Raw genomic sequence first — 22167 nt, 5'->3', positions numbered from 1 at the left:
GGCTACCAGTGGGGTTAACAGTGTTGCCAACTGCAATGAAAAGTACATGTTTTGCAAAGAGCATTATATGAAATGAGTGCAATATTCAGTGTCAACTTGTCGTGTAGAACATAAGATATGGCGTGTATAATCAGTGGTACAATCTAACAAAAGAAAATAGAAAAACAGAGGTACGAAAAATACGGAAAAAACGGAGTTGGCCATAATGCGCCACATTTGGTCACGGGCTGTGCATATTAGAATGAACAAAAGAAGAAGCACCGAATATGCAGGAAACCGACGTACCTAGAGTCGAAAAGAAAAACGAGTTCCAAAGTTGGCAACACTGGCCATGAACATCTAAACAAGTCTAATATACTTAGGCCACTCGCTTCACAAAAAGAAAATTCCGGCAACAGGCATCACTCGGAATGCATCAATGCTAGAGTGATTGAGGCAATGTCGTCGGGGAACATGAAATGGTTGGGTTGAGCCAACAGCCGATAATAGAAGTAGTGAACATTATGTCATGGTTGGGTCGTATGTGGGAAGATGCAGGGTGTTCCACCAAACTTTGTGACCTGAAAGATTTGCGAAACGAACAAAAATGTGACGGATCCAGTTGTGCAGGAATGTACCAATATCAGGGGGTGATAAAAGTCTGTGAGAAGCAAGTGCCCCCAAGATCCCCATCATAGGGCCCCAGGAGCCAACTTCAAATTTCCAAATGGCAACAGGGACCGAGTGGTACCTCTCTCGATAGATCATGGAATGTGCAACAACATATATAGGAAACACTTGCTATATGAAGCATGTTTTTCAAAATGGCCGCCACAAATATATGTTGTGTCTTAACATGGCATCGAACATTGTGATCTCAAATTGCTGCGAAGCGAAAACAGATGTTGCAAATCCAATTGCACAGAAATGTACTCATGTCGAGGGCCAAGAGAACATTGTAAGAAGCAAGTCCCCCAGGGCCCCCATCATAAGGCTTGAGGGGTCAATCCCAACATTTCAAATGGGAACAGGGGGCGGATGATATTTTTCTGGATAGATACAACACCGCCTATAAGAAACATTTGCTATATGAAGCACGGGTTTCAAAATGGCCGTCGAAAATGCACGTTGTTCTTGTCACCGAGCAGATATTTTTGGCGGCCATTTTGAAATCCCATATAGTAAATATTTCTGATATGCGTTGTTGCATATTCCAAGATTTATCGAAAGAAATATAACTCGACCGAAGTTGCTATTTGAAATTTTGAAGTTGGGGTCCCTGGGACCCTATGATGGGGGACTTGGGGGCACTTGCATCTCACAGAAGTTTGTCGCCCGCTGACATGGGTACATTCTTGCACAACTGGATGTGTCACTTTTTTTTCGCTTTGAAAATATTTCAGTCGCAGAGTTAGGTGGGATACTCTGGATATATCATATAGGCGGTGACAGTACTGCAGACAGCAACACACAGCAGATCAGCATTATGTTTGCTTTCTTCAGGTGTGGATATGTGATATAAAGACCATCAAAGGTTTCGACACCTCTAGAGTACTGTTTCGAGACATTCACAGGCGATCATTGTACCATGTGTGACGGATTGGCAGTATTCCGCTGTGCTCACTCACTGCAAATGTATCTTCTGTTTGGACCATTGTCTCACCGAACAATTGCACGTACAATGTGGGCGAGCATGTACAAATGATGCAAAGGCTAATGCCTCTTGCCGGAGTTTACTTTTTGTGAAGCGAGTGGCCTAACTATATTAGACTTGTCTGGATTTTCATGGCCAGTGCTGCCAACTTTGGAACTCGTTTTTCTTTTCGACTCTAGGTACGTCGGTTTCCTATATAGTTGGTGCTTTATTGTTTTGTTCATTCTAATATGCACAACTCGTGATCAAATGTGGCGCATTATGGCCAACTTCGTTTTTCCGTATTTTCGCACTTCTGTTTTTACTATTATCTTTTGTTAGATTGTACCACTGATTATACACGCCATATCTTATGTTCTACATGACAGATTGACACTGAATATTGCACTCACTTCTTTGCAGTTGGCAACACTGTTAATCCCACTGGTGGCCTTCATTTGCTCCCTATTGTGGCAAGTCTCTTTCTATACATCACTTGTCAGCATTGTATTTTGCCGTGCCCCCTTTTTTGCGGAATTTGCACTTTTCCCCCTTGTCCAACCTTGCTGTTTCCCGAACTTCCATCCCTTATATTTCTTGAACCTATTGCTATGGGCAGCTAATTTTTTGGGAATGAATATCTCTGTTACAGCTGTTTCAATTGGCATAGGTCACATCTTTCACTGCAACTATCATTTTCGGAAGGTTCCCTTGTCAGACTAAAACGCATTGAAACTAGGGATGGCCAGAACCGGTTCCTGGTGGAACCGGTTTTCGGGTCTGAACGGATCTGGTTCTAGAAGATCCGGTTCCGAAACCGGCTTTTCGGATCCGGGTCTGGTACCGGTTCCCAAGATCCGGTTCTGAAACCGGGTTTTCGGATCCAGGTCTGGAACCGGTTCCGGAACCGGTTTTGAAAACCGGATCTCCAAGAACCGGTTCCTCGCGGAACCGATTCCGCTGGAACCGAAACTTTGTGACCATCCCTACGCTAAACCCGAGCTGCTGGCAGACTGTGAACAGTATGCTAGATGAAATGGTGGAAGCAACAGATAGGCGCCCAGGCGGCGACCGCTTGTCTCATTTGGCTAAATAAACTGGGTAACTGGCTAACTCATTGGCTAAACAGGCAAACTGGCCAACTCATTTGGCTAAACACCCACTGGTGGACCAAATTTTTTTTTCTGGGGCACAAGCGGGTCTGGGCGGGGAGGGCACAAGCGCATGGTCCTCTTTGTATTTTTTGAAGGTGAACTTTGTGCCTCCTTTACGGGTCTTTGGGAACTTTCGGATCCACATCTGGAACCGGTTCCTAAGGTCCGGTTCTGGAACCGGGTTTTCGGATCCAGATCTGGAACCGGTTCCTAAGATCCGGTTCTGGAACAGGATTTTCGGCTCCAGGTCTGGAACCGGTTCTGAAAACAGGATCTCCGAGAACCGGTTCCGCCGGAACCGGAACTTTGTGGCCATCCCTAATTGAAACTTAAACCAGCCATTTCCAGCAGGACACTATGAGGTCACACTTTGTAGCTCCTCTTTTCAGTACATCGCACGGAAAGGGGAAGGAGTTGACAGGTAGCAAGACTTGAAGAGGGCAATAATGACAGTTTTCAACTTATCCTTCCTCCTCCTCGCTGTTTATGAAGCAGGTGAACAGCCACACGGTTTTATAAATGTATTTTCAATATGTTGTTTAATTCACTCGTTACAACTGATTCCATTTCACGAAGGAGACATTGGCTCAGTGTTACAGTTCTTACCTCTAGTGCGTGGGGTCCGTGGTTCGATCCCCAGGAAAGTAAGTTTGTGGTGAATAACATCGTTCCGTGGATTTAGTCGGGGTACCCCCTCATTCTCATTCCACATCATCATTCACGCGCCCTAATCATGCATATCTCTCTTAGCCTAAAGGGCATAATCGTGGGACGTTAAACTGAAAGATTTCATATCATTTTCATTTTTGATTCGATTTCGAAAATCGATACGAAGTGTAGCCACTTCAGATGGAAACACTGACGACACTAGAGGGGACAACGATGCGCCCCTCCAGACCAGGTCCGTACGCAGCATTATTTCATTGGGGACACACGTTCTTATTAGAGGTGTACTAAAAATTATTTTCGTTATATATATATATCAGCGTTTCTTTTTGGATGTTGTTGCTTGTTTCATAGCAATTTGCAAATCTAATTTAAATTTGCATCGCAATTTATAAGTTTTGTATTATTTTAACAATGTCATCTACAACTTACTTACACCCACTTAATAAGACATCAAGGCATACACAAGCACCAAGTGAATACATTCGACAACATAATTTATTCTAAGTTGGAAATATGTGTTATCTAAAGCAGTATTACACTGTACTCAACTCGTCCACAATCTCCGAAGATTTTGAGCAGGAAAATACAGAACTGAATACCCACTTGTTTTTCCTGCCGATCGTACATATGATGACCTGTTAGAATAGTAGTGTAACGTGAACAAAACTTCTGGAGGGCCATTATTTTTTGTAATAATATAGCTCATATATTTTTTTCTATATATAAACTTTTTTAAAATATATGTTTTTTGCCTAGCAAATCGTGTAATAAAATTAAACTTTCATCGCAATTTGTAAGCTTTATATCCCACATTCAGCAGCGAAGGAAAAGCGTTATGTATGTATTTACTTATTTATTTATATTTTTATATTATTTTATTGTTTTTCCTGGACTAATAAACATTTTTATGTATCATAAACAATATCATACTTGTTTGTGAGAAAACAAAGTAAACTAAAGAAAAAAGTAATAACAATTAAGATTTTATAAAATGTTTTAACTTTAATATTCTACAGATTGTTTAAGCCAGCACCTGTATTTGAATGTATCGCATTTTGCGTTAATTATTTTTTAAAATTGAGTTTTGAATTCATAATGACTTCAAGAAACGGGGAATTACAATTATGCAGTCCACGAAGCGAAGCAACATTTTTACGATAGAAACAAAAATAGCCTAATTTTACACAAAAATGACAATTTCCTGATTATAGCCAATCGCTACTCGGATCCTGTTTGTTTTTCTATTTTTAAAACGTTTTAAATTGTACATCAATTTTATTTCATCATTTCAACATAAAATAGGGAAACGTTGCAAAACGAATGCATGTACATTTCTAGGAAAATGTTATGAAATATATATATATGAAAAAAATAGGAGGGCAGATTAGAGTACTATTAACTTACTCATTTAGGATTAGCCAAATTTCTGGGCTTTTGGCACCAAAGGACATGTTAGCAAATCATATACACTAAGAAAATTCCGTTCTCCGGACAGCAGTATATTGTATAATTACAAATATACGGAATCTTTATATTTGCTACGGAAATCAGTACTTAGCATACGTTATCCATATGCTACATACTTCTCCCGATTAGATGTTACATCATGTCGTTGCAGGATATCTGACATCTAACAGTCTTCCGTATATTATATACGTGAAATAAAATGAAATGAAACCTGTAACTTTTATGTCCCACGAATATGCCAAAGGAGACGGTGATGATAAAACATTTGAAACTTGCAATTGCTCAATAAAAATGATGGAATGAAGAAAGTGGGAGGAAACGGGAGAACCCCAAGAAAACCCATACAGACGGTGTTTGCCCACCATAAAGCTCACTTAGCACGAGCGGGGATCAAACCAAGGACACCATGAACCAGAGGTAAACGTTCTACCACTTAGCCACCGCGGCCCCGTTTAACAGCTGAATTTACGAAAGAAGCCTGTGAGAGCCCTACAATTTGAATATGTCAATGTAATCTGCATTATTAACAATTCTGCTTATTTTCTGCGTTTATGTCAACCGGGTCTTCGTGAAACGAGGAATACGGCCATACCATCGTACTCCCATGGAACCCCCAGTCTAATTATGTGACTCACACTATTTTCAGTCTGTTAATATCAGGAATCCCATTTTCCACCGATATATGGCTGGTTCTCTCTGTAATACATCCTGTAAAACCGCATTATTCTTAACTTTTTCACATAAGTGTAGTAGCAATTATTGATTTATTTTTACACTAATGCCATCTCTAGGGCAATTCTATAAAACATTTGAAACTTGCAATCGCTGTCCAAATAGTGATTGTCCGTCAGGATTATCCAGTTTTTATTCTAAAGTTTTTTTTTAAGTGTTTCTGCTCATAAAACAGTATTTTGCTCTTATTTTACTGTATTCATAGTGTTCAGATAAAAATGCAATGTATCAAATTACTGTACGAACAATTAGATAAAAACTCACAAGCGAAAGTGACATAAAAAAATAAAATATCCATAATCGCACTCGTATTTTGCATAGTGAAAGCACTGACACGAGTTTTACAAGGTAATCACTTTTTACTATTACACATAAATTACTCTTGTGTTATCACAATTTTAACATATCCAAAGAACTCCCTCCTCCCTGACGTAGTAGGTTGTATCTTTTGTATCTGCACCTGCGCGTGTGTAATGTATGTTTTAACACATATTCCACATTCAAGAACTATTTGTTCAATATTGATTACACGGTCGCTGAATAATACAAACGGGAAAATAAACGACTACACCAAGGTTACTGTTGTAATCTCTTTAACGCTGCTGAATATTGGCTTCGACTTGCATCGCAATCCAGTAAGAAAAAAAGACGTCACTTCTCCATTGTTGTTAAGAAGAATTGCGTGCATTTGTGTCCAGAACCACACTCCAAATTATTTTTACTAACTTTTTTGTTTTTCCCTATTCAATTACATTGATCGCATTGGCTTGAAGTAAGTTATATCTATCAATAATTGTAGGACATGAAAACAAATATTTTATTGTGTTCTATTGACATGTTTCTCACGGGAGAAAACGCACGAATCGCTTGCTTCTGCTTAAATTTATTATCTTAACACTTGGCGTAACACTTTTCTTCTGGGTCTTGAGAGTACGCCTACGCCATCTTTGTTTCATAGTCCATCGATTTGTGTGAAGTAATTATTTTTCTCATTTTCTTTGAAATCAGTTGAAATTTTTATCATTTTATTTTTAATAAGTTCTGCTTCAAATCTAAGTAACCATCCCTTCCTGTATGCAGAGATTGCAGGCATCCAGGGCCGGATTTAGGGGGGTGCAAAGGTGCACCTCCCCCCTTCGTTGTAAATACAGTAGAAACTCGATTAACCGTCACCCTCGGGACCGGGACCATGACGGTTAAGTGAATACACGGATAACAGAAATATCGTTATAAACCTCTACAGTAAGTAGATTTAAAAGGTTCTGGAAGAAATAAATAACCTTATACAAGTGAATAATACATGTATAATACATGTGAAGTGACGCATGACTATTTCAGTCCATTTCGCTTACACTTTATTCCGTGCTCTGCACGGCGCACGGCGTCAATTACGGCACATTTAAAGTACAGTACTATCCGGAGCAGTGACGGATAACAGAGAGTGACGGTTAAAAGAGTGACGGTTAATCGAGTTTCTACTGTATACAATATCTATAATGAGAAGCTAGCAGTGAATATTGCAACATTTTCCGAAACTTTTTACCATCATGTTTCCGTTTGCGGCTTAAAAGAAAGTAGAGCTTTGCAAAAGCAATAGTTTAAGTCGATTTTCTAAACGTTGAAGGAAAAGGTTCACCAAGCAAAAGAATATTACATTTGTCAAGTAGGGAAGAAAACAGAAGCCAGAAGAGAAGAACATTTTTTTCCTGCATAACACTTGCGACCCTCTTTAAAATACTTTCTTCCGTTCTATGCATCAGTGTTGTCAGGAGTAAAGAGTATTGTCACATGTCACTTTGAAGAGAGGGCGCGGTGGCTCAGTGGTAGGGCGTTCACCTCCGGCGCTTGGGGTCCCCAGTTCGGTCCCAGCTCGCGCCGTGTGGACTTTGTGGTGGACAAACACCGTGCTCGTGGTTTTTTCAGGGTTCTCCCGTTTCCTCCCACTTTCTTCATCCCACCATTTCATTCATTTCTCATCATCACCGTCTCCTTTAGCCTAACCGGCATAACTGTGGGACATAAACTAAAGATTTCATTTCATTTTTGGTCACTTTGAAGAGTTTCAGTGTGATTAGTTACTTTGGTAGATATTGATGCACCCCTCTCAGACAATTCTGGATCCGGCCCTGCATGCATCAATGAAAACTGACTAATTTTTTAACATAAATTTTGAACCCCCTCAAACCCCACTAGGATATCCTTTAATCAAAGTAAAATGATATAAAATTCCAGATTGAAGAAGGTACTATGTTTCAAAATTCATTTCAAACTGTTCAATCGTTTCCCGGTAATTCGATCATAAACAACAGGCAATATCGTTCTCAATGTGAAGAAAGAAATTATAGAAAACGCATTCCCCTTCTCTGTTCTTAAAACGGGAATTAAAAAAAACTGCGACACGAGTCCATTTATTTTTAATGAGTGGTTTCTATACCAATTTTCATGTTTCTATCTTGACAGGATCGTGAGATACTAAATTTTTCGCGTTAATTCTGTCCCCCGCTCCCCCTTTAAAATACACATTTTAACCAAAGAAACATGACAGAAAACCTAGCTCAAGATAGGTTATAACTATATTCAAAACATCATTTTAATCGTTTCAGTTTTTCTTCTTGTGATTTGATCGTAAACAAGACCAGTTTCAACTTTACGTATTTATAGATATTATATGAGCTATCTAAAGTCAGAGCGAACTTTTCTTTTCGGACTGCGAAAGATTAGCCCTTACGGAGACAGTGATAACTTGACACAAACTGCAGGCAGTGGGAAATACTCTTAATGAGACAGTTGTTCCGACAATATCTACACTTAGTTTGTTGTGGCATACGGTTCGATGTAAAAATACGCAAAACTCAAATGATTTGATGCTTAAACTTAGAAATCGATGAAAATGTAGTTAGTACACTCTGGTTTCAGAGAGCTCAAAAAATAGTAATATCATTAATTATTATGACTTGTTCTCCTGTTTTACATGGATGAAATAACAGAAGCAAACCATACATAAAGTATACTGCGGTTAATTTGTGTCAAGTTGCTACTGTTTCCATAAGGGCTCATTTCCCTCAGCACGAAAATGTAGTAGTAGTCCGGTCTGACTTCAGACAGCAGGATATTACAAATGATTGACCCGATTTCATAAATTCACTGTAGCTTTATTATTAGACATATCGTCACAAACTTTGCCGAAGTATTGAAAAACTCAAGAAGTTTTTTTTTGTGTGTGTGTGTGTTTGTGCGTGTGTTGCGGGTTCGTTTCTGATTTCTGCCACGAGAGTGCAGCAGTGAGCGTTTATTCAAGGTGGCGATAGGTGCAGAGAAAGCTTAGGTTGTGCTTGAGTTTCATTCATCTCAGTCTGTTCTAATAGTACAACGACACTTCCGAACGAAGTTCAACAAAGACTCACCTATTGCCAAGTCCATTCGGCGATGGTATGCACAGTTTACAGATTCAGGATGTTTACAGGTAAGAGAAAATCAACTGGTCGGCCTACAGTGAGAAACAGTTGGGCGCATGCGAGCGACTTTTGCACGTTGCCCACAGACGTTGACAAACAGAGCAACCAGAGAGCTGAAAATTCCACTAACTCCTTTTGGAATATTTCACGGAAACGATTGAAGCAAAAGCCTTACCGCTTGCAATTGCTGCAAGCCCCGACGCCTGATGAAAAGTCAGAAGCTTCAAATTTTCAGCACAGTTTCAACAGCTTTTGAAACTGTGCATAAAAATAGGGTCAAAATGAGATTATGTGGAATATAGCGAGAACGAGAAGAGATATCGGAAAAGTTTAAATGTACGAAATACTACCCATAGTCGACGCAATTCAATGAGAAGAGAGCTGAACATCCGGAAATGAACCAATCACGTGTACAACATTGTCACAATGTGTTACGGAAATGAGCGAAAAGCGTGATAAGGAACAGGAAGAAAGAAGAAACGAAAACAGAAAATACGTGGTTTTGCTTTGGGTGCATACATCACCCGTATGCGAAAAAAACGCAGATTTATCTCAATGCACGAAGATGGAATAACACACAGGAAGGATGCAAACGCCGTACGTATAGGCAGCCAGCAAGACAGTACTGCGCAGTGGGTTGCGTGTAAATTAGAAATTTTAAAATTCCGTTGCGCATGTAAATTAGAAATCATTATTGTAATTTTCTTATTATTTATTTTTTTTTTTTTATATATTTTCTTTATGGCTCTGAAATAAGGTCGTTACAAAATTGACAAATCCAATCCAGGATTTTGCTTGGTATGTTTTTACTTAATTTTATGACGTAAAATAGAACGTTACAAAATTGGCTACACCAGCTAGGATTGATTAAATCTTCTTCTTCTTCTTGTAGTGAGAGAAAGGTGTAGTAAAAAAAATTGGCCTAGTTCAGCCTAAACATCACAAACAGTCTTAGTTCAGTCTATCGCGAACAAAATTAGACACTAAAACCAGTTAACAACAAAAATAGGTTGCATCAAATGTGTGTAATTTATGTAAGTACAACACTTCTAATCATGAATCTATCATGGCGTGTTGGACATCAGAACCATTTAGAAAGTTTAATTCAGAATTGGTGGGGAAGCAATGGTGGATCAAGCCCGACACCGGGGAGTTTACGCCTCCCAAATTTTTGAGTGATAAAAATAATTTTAGCTATTATTTATATATTTTGGAAAGTTTATAGTAAACTCATTATATACCTATCATAGTGTGGGTTTTGACTAGTCCCCTCCACTTTTTACGTTCTAGATTCGCCACTGTGAGGAAGGGGGCGTATGTCATGGACCTTAGGGGGGATGGGAACTGTGTAAATATTGAGTATGTAACATTGTACTTACGAAAAAAACAAACAGAAGTACGATGTTGAGTATTTTGATTGGATAAAAATAACACAGGACTCTCAATAAATACATGGGATAACAAAAGACGATTTTTATTTCTTTTTTTCGTTTCCTGCTTCAAACAATCGCACAATAAAAGTGTTCGAAGATAGTAGATGATAAAAAAGTAACAATGCAGAATGGACATTACGTTTGTGTATACGCGAATGCGTGACAAAAACACACAGGAACACTGTACTGAAAGAAGAAATATTTTTCTTGTATTTTGATGCAAGATTTGTGCTGGAAGCTGGTTTATACGCTATATATCTTTATAACGTATAGGTACTCCTATTCGCTGGCCGATAAATATTGAGGGAAAGTGTGAAGTTGTAACAGGGAAAGTCAAAACAGAAGGAAAGAAAGAAGAAAGTTTTTTTTAGTAGTAGTTATTTTTAGAATTCAGTTTTTCTTTTTTTTTTTTTTACTTCTAAATTTTACGATCACATCTGTGGTTAGTTTGTAATGCAATATTTCACATGCCTGTTGTTCTGTATGGTTGCAAAACATGGTCGCTTACTCTGAGAGGAAAACAGACTGAAAGTATTTGAGAATAAAATTCTGAGACGAATATTCGGACTCAAGAGGGAATGGGGTGGCAGAAACATCATAACAAGGAACTACATAATTTATACGGTTTACCCAACATTGTTAGGGTCATCAAATCTAGGAGGGTCAGGTGGGTAAGTCATGTAGTCAGAACAGAAAACAAAAATAGGAACGCTTTCAAAGTCTTAACTGGAAGACCAATCAGAAAACGACCATTAGGAAGACCTAGGTGCAGATGGGAGGACAATATTAAGACGGATCTCGCAGAGATAGGAATACAAAGTAGAAACTGGATCCAGTTGGCTAAGGATAGAAGTCAATGGAAAGCTTTTGTGAACGCTGTATTAAACCTCAGGGTTCCATAGGCCGTAGAGTTAGTTTTATTTAACAAGCTAGGCCAGTAAAATAAATTTCTCGGCTGGCGGTTCCAGTGTCAAGGGCACTGTGGATATTTTTATGTGATATAAAAAAATATATCTAAATTTGAATAATATTTTGAAATATCTTGAACGTGGGAAAATATTTAAAAATCGAAGAATATAAAAATAAAAAGAAAGGAAAATGGAAATGTCAGTAGTATATATATAAAGCTTTAAATTCCTCGATAGAATTTGCGACGACACATAATTTGAATTGTATAATAACATAAATTCCATGTTTTCAGTCGACATTTAATTTCTTCGGAGATACGGTTTTGGACTGTGACTATTGATCCTAGATATTATTCGCACTAAAAATATGAAAAAAAAATATTATGAATGCATACACGAAAATTTGTTGTTGGTGTCCAGAAACAGATTTGTATAAATTTTTGCCTTAAAAAATAAAAGCGAACTTTTAAATTGGTGTACTGGAAAGTTCGTCCCTTGGCCCGGGGCCTGGTTATTGGTAAATCCAACCCTGCGGACAGCATGAACCAAATAGATGATTCTTTAAAGTAGGCTTTGTTCAGAGAAACACGAGAATGGTTCACGCTTTTTCTTTTCTAACAATAGTGAATCCATTACTACTTTATTCCTTAGTTATATTGAGTTTTAATAAACGGATTTTGGAGCACAATCTTTCCTCTTTACTATGCCGCTGCTTTAAACAATGAAGAGGAGATAACACATCCACCCCTTTAAAAACAGTCTTCTGTAGACTCATTTTGTAGCGAGAGTTCTAGAGCTAATGAACTATCGAATAAGCAAAGCTTTTGGAAACTTTCCAAAACCACTAAACGCACATTCCTTAAAATGTCGTAGCATTTTGGAACCACCAGAAAACACTGTTTTGCATCCTGCTCTCTCTCTCCCTCTCTCTTTTCACTTGTAAGTTGTAAATCAATACCACTGAGGAGGGTACAAAAATGAAACAAAGATACATAAGCTAAATATCAAATTATAAATAATACAGAACTAAGGATAGTTTAGTACGGCCTAGTATTGCGTTATTTCGTCAGTAGATGGCGAAATGATGTGTGTGATATACTGTGAATCATACCCAGGGTTATCATACGTCCTTTTTCACCCGGACATAGGCTATATCCTCTATTTTATTAGTGAAATAATCATCTGGGTAGATTTTCTCTCACAATGAAGTTGTCCAAACTTTGTATTGCGTCCCCTTGGCAACTTAAGTTGCCACGGCAATTTTTCGTCATAGCACAGAAGCTCATGGGTTGCCATTGCTGGCTTTAACCATGAAGTAACTTTGGAGTCTGTTTCGTCATAGCATTGTTGCATTTTCTTTGTATGATATATTGACGCAGGATTAGCACTGTTTTTTGAGTACAATGTGTTTTGAGGAGAAAAACTCAACTGGATCGATTTGAAAGACTACAGAAGGAAGGATTGAAGGTCGTCTGTAAAGAAAGGATTGATTTGATTTTAATAGTTGTTTTTGCAGTGTATTTTCTCCCTCAAAATTGTCTTTTAAAAATGTTCCTTTTTTTTTTTTTTGAATATGTATGTGCCAATTGGCAACTTAAATTGCCAGGCTAAAAAACAAGGAAAAAATAAATATTTTTCAAAAATATTCTAATATCTGTTTTAGAGTACTATTAGGACCAAATAGGCGAAAGAAAACTTTTCAAAATACCAGTGGGGAATTCTGTGCACTAATGGGTTAATTTGAGAAAAATTGGATGTTAAAATAAGTAGGTCGTTTACAATTCTTGCAAATGTTTGTATCTATCGACCACAAAGGAAGTGTGTACGAGGGTAAATCAAAAAATTATCCGCAATTTATCCATAACTCTTCTTACATTGTTAACACTGACCTCTGTCCTAGTTTTTTTTATTGTTATGCTGTTGTGGTTATGCTATGAAAGTTTGATCCTAATTCCTCCGTTTGTCTTCGTTTTGTTGCAGATAAATCATGGCCGCTCCATTACAAGTTTGCACCCAAAGATGAACAACGAGCAATGACCTGGTTTTTGTGATCGGAAGGTGTATCAGGGGCTGCAATCCATTAAACAATATGGGAATAGTGTCTTGCCGCAACAGAATGTCAACGAATGGATTGAAAAATTTAAAAATGGCCAAGCGTTACGCACGAGGAAGGTGCCGGCCAACCATCTACGGCCACAAATAACGACAACATTGAGCGTGCACGTGACATGTTTCTGTTAGACAGACGAGCGACTACTGATGAAGTGGCACATTGTCTGGAAATTAATCATGGTTCTGCGTACGAAATCATCCACAACAGATTTGGATTTTATGAAGTCTGTGCAAGATGGGTTCCAAAACAACTCACAGTGTTGCATTAACAAACGCGCTTGGACATCTGCCAAAAACATTTGTATCACTATGGTAACAAACGTGACCGATTCTTAGACAAAATCATCACTGGTGACAAAACATCGATCTATCATGACGAGCCGGAGAGTAAACGATAGAGTATGGAGTGGAAACATCCACAATCGCCCAGTACGAAAAAGTTCAAAGCCCAACTATCTGCAAGAAAACTGATGCTTACCGTTTTTTGGGACCCACAAAGACCAGTACTGGAACATTATCAGGACAGTGTGTTACAGTGAATTGTTTACTGACAGGCTAAAGCCTGCAATTCGAAACAAAAGAACAAGGACTACTGTCGAAAGGTGTTGATGCACGACAATGCTCATCCACATACTGTTGTCCACACTGCTGAAACGCTACGGAAACTCAATTTTGAAATTATGAATCATCCTCCGTATAGTCCTCATTTTGTCTCTTCTGATTATCACTTGTTTGGTCCACTTAAAAAGACATTCACCTCGGACCAAGAAGTGAAGGAGGCGGTGCATGTGTGGCTCGCTGCTCAGCCGAAAACCTTGTCTCTTCTGAGGGCATCAGGAAGCTTGTGCAATGATGGACCAAGTGCGTTGAAAAGCAAGGAGACTATATTAAAAAATGCGAAAAAAGTTATAGCTACAGTGCGGATAATTTTTACTTACCCTCGAAGTAGTCGAATGCACTGGGGAAGTTAGTCATCTGCTGTACTAGAACTGCGCAAGGAAAGAGACAGAAATAATTTAACCAATAATAACGCCAGTGGCTATATAGTCATCATCATCATCATAGGTATTCTGCCTTTATTGGCAGGTCACTTGCTGTAGCTGAGAAGCTTCCATGCTCCACGGTCCTCCGCTAACCTTTTCGTCTTCGCGTATGATCTTTCTGTTTTAATATCATCCATTAATTGTAGTCTCTTTCGGCCCCTCCCTCTCTTTCCCGACACTCACGAGGCGTCCCTCATGATACAATCTCTTCTTAGGCAATGTCCCAACCAGTTTCTCTTCCTCTTCCTAATAATATCTAAAAGTGTTCTTTTCTCCCCCACCATTTCTAACACTCTCTCATTCGTTTTGCGCTCGACCCAACTAATTCTTTCCATTCTTCTCCACACCCACATTTCGAAGGCTTCCAGTCGATTTTCGTCACCTTTACGTAATGTCCACGTTTCCGCCCCATACAGTACAACACTCCACACGAAGCATTTTATGAGTCTTTTTCTCAACTCTTTGTTCAAGGTCCCACAAAACAGACTTTTCTTTCTTTTAAAGGCTTCTTTCGCCATTCCTATCCTTGCTTTTATTTCACGTTCGCATTTCATGTCATTACTAAGAACACTACCCAGGTATCGAAAACTATTCACTTGTTCTATTTTCTCCCCTCCTATTTTTATATTTGACACAGACCCCTTCGTTCCAATCACCATGGCTTTTGTCTTTCTAACATTTATTTTCATCCCATATTCCTCAAAGCCCTTTCTCATTTTTTCTAACATTTTATTGATTTTCTTTTCAGATTCTGCAACAAGCGCCATATCGTCTGCAAATCTTATACATCTAATCATTCTACCTCCTAGCGAAATGCCATCATCATCATGTAGGCTCTTTTTCACTATTTCTTCTAGATAGACATTAAACAGTGTTGGCGAGAGGCAGCATCCTTGTCGAACTCCCCTTCCAATTGCACTCTCTTCCTTATATTATATATAGTATATAGTATAATTAAATAAATGTTACGGAAGATACCTTTTTAAAAATATAATGAAATATAATAACCCTGACCAAAAATTATGGTCGCCAATATCTCTCACGTACAAATTATGAGAGGCCTCCCCCGCCAAAGGCATTTGATTTGGCAAAGAAACACTTCACATTCTGTGTTTCACAAAGAAACACTTCACAATAATGAACGGGAAACAATATAATAAAAAGAAGTTGTCAACTATGAAGACAGATCATCGGCTTTCTCCTATGAAATTTTGAATCTTTCTCGATTAACACTTGTTTGAAAAAGAAGAGTTTTCCTCGTGAATTGAGTTATCACATGTGGAACAACACTGTATTCCGTAAAATTGTTCTAGTGTCCTAATATATTGTAAAGAACCAAAGCATTGTTGTTTCTATTGTTTGTATTTGAAATGTTACTTGTGTGTAACGTATGTTTGAAATGTAATTGTAAACAAATTGTTTAAAATAATTGTAAACAGATGTGACAATTCATCAAGCAATTTTAGTTAAAAAAAAAAAAAAAAAAGATTTGCTTTGGGAAGTTGAGTGACTATAAGATCACTGTGGAGAAACCAATGTAATTAAGTTTGTACTATACCCTTTTCAATGAAAAATTACGTATATTCCCAAATAATCTCATAGGCGCAATCTGCGCCTTAAAACCCGCCACTGAGCACTCTTGCCCAGGCCTACTCTTGCATAGGCCCATACATCATTCTAGGCAAAATCATCCTTGCATAGGCAAAATCATCCTACTAACAAGCCCTCCAATGTCAATACCATTTTTAATGTGTTTATTACTAGTGACCTTCCCCCCATCCTGGAGTAGTGTTAACTCAAATTAGCTTTTCTTATATACGTTATATATTGTACGGTTTTTACACAAACTTTTTAAATCACCAACTTACTGAAACAATTTACACATTCTACTATGGTGAGATAAACCAATTACACAGTGTTAACTAATAAAATTAATACAAGAAAAACGGATAACTTACGTTGGAAAACTTTGTAAAAGCAATCGATCAGCGTTATCACATGCGAGTAAACATCAGAATCCTTGTAACACTTTTTGTGCTCCACACATGCAGTGCTGAGTGCTCATCTTCTAATACTGGGTATAACAATAGCTTGTTTCTCATACGCAAACAACTATTCAGCATTCTTGGTTGTTGGTTTTTGTACCGGAGAAAGAAAATCATCACTTCACAGTCACTCCACTTCACTCACTCTATCTTCCTCCGCACACACTCACTCTCACACCTCGCACACATGATCGGCGGTCGTTCACTACAATAATACACTCAGGCAGGAGTGGAAACTCTTTCGATGATTAAAAATACCGTTGATCTAGAGAAAAAAATTACTTCTTTACAAAAGAAAAAAAATGTACACGTTATTTTTTGTATTTACCCTTTAGAGACGAATGTGACATATAAATACACAGCCGATCGTTTCGTTGCTGAATGACGTGGCATATAAACACAATACCGATAATTTTTTTGATTAAGCGTGTGGCTTATAAACACAGTCAATAATTTCGTTGAAGGAAGGCGTGGTATATAAACCCAACACCTAAATGGACAGAGCAGGTGTCATTTATAAGTTTCATTTCCCGTTTTTAATTTGTCAAATATGTCATTCAGTACCCAATTATAAGTTGGAAAGGCCTTCAAGACGTCCCTATGTTAACAAATGCACTCATTTTCACCATTTATTTGTAGGTTAAATTATTTTGTGTTCATTGGTTTGCTGTTGAATTTAGATCCCTGAATATATATATATATATATATATATATATATATATATATATATATATATATATATATATACAGTGAAACCTCTCAATAGCGGACACCAATGGGGCATGAAGTTTTGTCCGTTACTGAGAGGTGTCCGTTACAGAGAGGTTACAGAAGTATAATTTCTCATAACGGTAATTGTATGCTGTAATATATAGTAAATACATTTTGTATTAGCGTAAATACGTAAAATTCAATATGAAAATACTCTTATTTAGTATACATTTGAATTACTGGGAGGGATGAAGAAGAAATTCATTCCTGTTAAATCATATTATTGCTAGGCAATGTTTAACGAAAAAGCATGCTTTTTCCTCTACAACGGTAATAAAACTCATTAGCAAGTGTCCTCTAAAAATCCTCAGTACGATTGCAGAAGAAATATGTGTGTGTGTGTGTGTGTGTGTGTGTGTGTGTGTGTGTACTGGCGCGGCATCTTCGTTGACAGAATGGATGAAAAGGCAAGCTATTGAGGGTGCATATGTTTATTGACCCAGGCCCAATCACAAAGAATATCCTTTTAGAGAAAATGAAAAAGGAAGCCGGGAAAACTCCAACCCACACTTGTTCCAGTATCATGAGTAAAAAAAAAAAAAAAGTTTCCTAAAAAGTAAGAGAGGAAACATTGCTCGTTGAAAATGTTATTGTAAAACAATGTTTGTTTTGCTATCTATGAAACTGTCGGTAAAGATGCAAGGTCCAGACGAAAAGGATTAAATTTGTTAGGGAAATTAAGATCTTTCGCATAGAATTCCTGGCCTTACGACTAACCCTGCATGAGTGTTATTGCTTATTCAAAATTTTTTAGGATTTCCGCCAGAAAGCAGTTTATTGCGGGAAAAAATGCAAGTTCAGCTGTTCTGTTTGATTGTTCACTCGTGATAAATACACTTATGGAGAAAATACTGTAATATATCGCAGAACCGAGAACAATTCCTGTCCGTTATGAAGAGGTTATTGAAACGTTTGGGAAAAAAAGGACTGTCCGCGTCCGTATCTGAGAGTGTCCGTAAAAGGGAGGGTTTTGTTCCGTAAGAGAACATATATTTTTGCCGGGACAAAAAAATCTGTCCGTATTATAGAGGTGTCCGTTATTGAGAGGTGTCCGTTAAGGGAGGTTTCACTGTATATATATATATATATATATATATATATATATATATTCAATTAGTTTTAAATTGACTGCGAGTTAGAATGGCTGCATCAAGATCTACTAGAAAGAGTACCCTTAGCTCCTAGGTCATCATATTCGTAAATTAGTTGACTGATGAGGAAATGCTACGAAGACATGAAACTTGCCGCGACCATGATGGTGCTTATGCTGATGTTCTGGATCACTAAACAAGCTGGAACACAGGGAGTGACAAGACTTTCGGATCGTACTAGAAATAAGGTAGGTTAGGTTTTACCTTTTAATGAACTTCTAATTTTGGAGCAGTTTCAGAAATCTCACGCAAATAATTTATAGTGTCCAAAGCAACGGCGCCGATTTTTCTGTAAATTTAAGGGGGAGCGGGAATTCAGATACAGAAGGCATATATGAGGATTTTAAGACAAATTGCATTCAAATTATGCCAAATATTGTATATTCATAAATAAAATATGGGGGCCCACTCGAGCTTTGGGGCCCGGGCCCCCCAGGATCGGTGCCCTTGGTCCGAAGTATCATTGCTTTAAAATTCGACAAATAAAATTGTTCTATAAATTCGAAAATGTAAGAAATGGATTCATATACTCTGTAAAGTTGTGACCATATTTCAAAATTGGGGCTGCTAATGGTAAGAAGCAGCGAAGCTATGATGCAAGAAGGAGTTGAGAATCCTGAATTCAGACGAAAATAAAATTTTGAGATAAATCTAATTAATTTTAAAATGGAAATAACCAGTCAATAAAATGTCGTCATAAGTAGAGATGCAACGGCTCGAAAGAAAGTTTATTTACAGCTTTTTTTTTTTTTTTTTTTTGCCTAGAAAATTTTGAACTTTTTAGACAGGGTTTGTTCCAGAAGTAATGTGTCAGTTTTTTTTTCAGTTTTTATTGATCAGATTGTTACAATCACCTAAAAATCTTCAAAGTATGACCCTCCTGCGTCAATACATTTTTTCCAGCGAGGTTTCAAGGAGTTGTATGCCTCTGGAAGTAAAGGTCTGAACGGGCCGGAATTTTTTGTCCGGCCCGAGCCCGAAACATGTTTAGCATTTAGGCCCGAGCTCGTATGATAATCAAATGAGCCCGAAATAAGCCCGAATTACAGAAACTTAATAATTAACGCCAACAATTAGAGGTTTAATTTTGCAGCTGTACTTTAAAAGTTATCCGGAAAGAACGGCACAATATATATCGTTGTACAGTATTTACAAAATTAGGCCCGAAAAGGCCCGAGAAATATGGTTGTATATTTAAAAATTCAGGGCCTGAGCCTGGTTCGGGCCCGAAGTTATATATACTTTGTAGGCCCGAGCCCGTGCAGACCTCTACCTGCAAGTCCGTAACAGAGATGTCCGTTAAAAGTTTCGTCGAAGTCGTTTTGATATCAATGGTGTCCAAATGATGTCTTTTCAGTGATTTCTTTTTAACTTTCGGAAACATAAAGAAGTCTGATGGGGCCAAGTCGGAACTGTAGGGCGGTTGCGGAACCGCTGTAACCACGATCCGGCTCAGGTAACACGCACGACAAAGTAAATGTTGCCGGAAGCTCCACGAATTTCTCCATCGCGACTTCGACGGCATTTCCAAACATATGGGCCCACTCTATTGCTTATCCCGACTCTCCGAGAGCTGGGAGACAACTGGAACTGATACCAGTGCCACGAGATCCCCACCGAAAGCTCCACCACCACACACCCCATCTGGCGGGAATGCTCTGCGACAGTTAGTCGCGTCAGAAAATGATGTGACGCATTATTTGTGGAACAAACCCTGCATTTCAATTTTAGTGAAGAGATAACACGTTCCTTTTTTCTTTTCCTTTTATAACACGAAAAATATTTAATTAGTGTATGATGAAGAAAGAATCCTTAAAACCATTCAAGAATCTAAGGAAATCAGTCATTTGATAGAAAAGGAAGAATGCAGTTCAGTGGGCACAATACATTTTCTACTTCTAATGAATTGTTTGTAGAACTAGTAGTTATAGGCTACGTCAACGGTAAAAATATTGAAAAGTTCTTAGATAAGTATAGCTAAAATATACTGTACATCGGAACGTTTCTCCTACTATCGAGTTTTATTATAAAAACCTTTTTTATTATAAATGGTGTAATACAAAATTCACTCTAATATGAGTAGTTTACTAATACTGAGTAAAGAGAGGTATCCCAAGGTCCGAGCAGCGTAGGAAAGGATGTCCACAGAGCAAGCTAGGTGGAGTAGATTTAGGATCCCAAATGCTCCACGCAAGTAGAGGGGAGGGTTAGAAAGCCACAAAGCTACATGTAAGCTGGGTGGTTGAGGTTAGGAGTCCCACATAGTTCAGAGCAAACTAAATTGGCAGGAAAGAAGCCCTAGAGCTCCGAGGAAGCTAAAGGCTTTGGGTTAGGTTGCTCCCAGAGCTCCAAGCAAGCTAAAGGAGTGGAAGTGAGCAGCAAAAGACTGATAGTAGTTGTTGTGGGCCTTCTGGTTTGATAGCTGCTCCAATATGGCGGTGGCATTAGTGTTCCTTCGTCGTCACATGACTAGTCATGTCGTTGGTGGCCCTGTCATTTGTCACTGTAGTAATTCGTAGTAGGACGCACATGGTTGATCTTTATAAATATGAGCACGTGTTGGTTGTTAGTAAACAGAGCCATGTGAGGGATATAATAATATTTTCGTTTAAAAAGTTTAATATTATTGGGAATAAATGTTCTGAAAACGTCATAGATACAACAAAATTATCATTTAAAATTTATGGACAAACTGAAACTTCATCATAAAATCTAGAAGGCGAAACTTTAGAATGGTATTCACGAGTTGTTTGTTTCAAACATTTTGACAGGATGTAACAGCAAGGAAAGAAGAAAAATCTGTAAATAATGTAGATTTAACTACGGTGTTAAACTAATGTCATACAAAATAACCGTTTAAGGCTTTAAGTTTATAAACTGGACTCATATTAGGCTCTAATAGAGTACTTGCGGGAGCCAGAATAAAGTGTTTCCCGAACTGAAAACCAGATGTGAGCGCAATTTTGTATCATAATAAAATAGGTTTTGTATCTGCTTCTTGGTTCATAGTACTTAAAAAAAAATAATAAAATAAAAGGTCTGCCAGTTTGAATTTAGGCAACCAGTAAAACACACAAGGACGTATTTTACATTTATGCCGCCTAGCATATCATTTTTAACAACTTCGAAAAATGTCCTATCTTGAGCAATTTCTTTCTTTTTTTTTTAAAAAAAAAATAAGTTTAGATCTTTCTTGTACTCATCTTCACTTAATCCTTTTCGTATCTTAGGCTACATTTGTGGAAGAAAGAATTATAAATCACATCCACTTCAGTGGCGGATCTACAAGGTGAAAACTGGAGAAAACAGTCAAACCCCAGATCATGATAGATATACAGCATTATGAATTTACAACTTTTTATGGGTCGTGCAGAAGTTCTAATTTCACTTTCTCCCGATATTATAGCTAGGTTGGGCGTTGACATTATGGATTTCAAGTATTGTTTTACACATTGCATAACACAAAAACTGCAACTGAACTATGATATTATCAATGTTTCCAAAATTTTCCAATAAACAATAAAAGGCAATGCTTACTCCAAACTTTCAAAAAATATATTGTAAAATTGTCTCAGTTTATGTAAAGTAGAGCAATTATCGTACACGGGAATTTGG

The 22167-nt window shown here is 37.9% G+C and overlaps 2 protein-coding genes across 4 annotated transcripts in view; one reads left to right on the top strand and one right to left on the bottom strand.

Annotated features, from left to right (window-relative positions):
• Positions 1–22167, top strand: part of LOC145681174 (uncharacterized) — a 396630-nt gene that overhangs the window by 156820 nt on the left and 217643 nt on the right. The gene's annotated exons all lie outside the window — the stretch shown is intronic.
• LOC145681173 (uncharacterized) overlaps positions 1–22167 on the bottom strand; it is a 92536-nt gene that overhangs the window by 19291 nt on the left and 51078 nt on the right. Inside the window, exon 1 of one of the 3 annotated variants that reach the window (XM_081752645.1) lies at positions 16544–16814. The exons of the other annotated variants lie outside the window; for them this stretch is intronic. The gene's annotated coding sequence lies outside the window, so the exon portion shown is untranslated. Of the gene's footprint in view, positions 1–16543; positions 16815–22167 lie in introns of those variants that run through there. 3 annotated transcript variants of the gene reach the window in all.

The sequence above is a fragment of the Thermobia domestica genome, chromosome 3 (assembly GCF_964235325.1).
Source record: "Thermobia domestica chromosome 3, izTheDome1.hap1.1, whole genome shotgun sequence".
Taxonomy (NCBI): Eukaryota; Metazoa; Arthropoda; class Insecta; order Zygentoma; family Lepismatidae; genus Thermobia; species Thermobia domestica.
Note: the sequence above shows the minus strand (reverse complement) of the source record. Positions and strands in the feature narration are given on the sequence as shown.